Raw genomic sequence first — 209 nt, 5'->3', positions numbered from 1 at the left:
TTAATTCCGCTGTGACCACTGACCTGCTTTGTGCAGACCTGCCTCAGGCTCAGCACCCACCGTCCTGCGACCTCGGTGACAAATACGGCGCATGGAGCCATCCCCAAGCCGCACCCGCTCTGGGGACAGCAAGGGCGGGCGTGGGTTCTCGTGCCATCTCTGCAGGGCAGGAGTCTCCCAGCAGTGTACCCCTCCCGCCCGGTGAGAGA

Source organism: Eurypyga helias, unplaced genomic scaffold (assembly GCF_000690775.1).
Source record: "Eurypyga helias isolate BGI_N326 unplaced genomic scaffold, ASM69077v1 scaffold37017, whole genome shotgun sequence".
NCBI classification, from domain to species: domain Eukaryota; kingdom Metazoa; phylum Chordata; class Aves; order Eurypygiformes; family Eurypygidae; genus Eurypyga; species Eurypyga helias.
Note: the sequence above shows the minus strand (reverse complement) of the source record.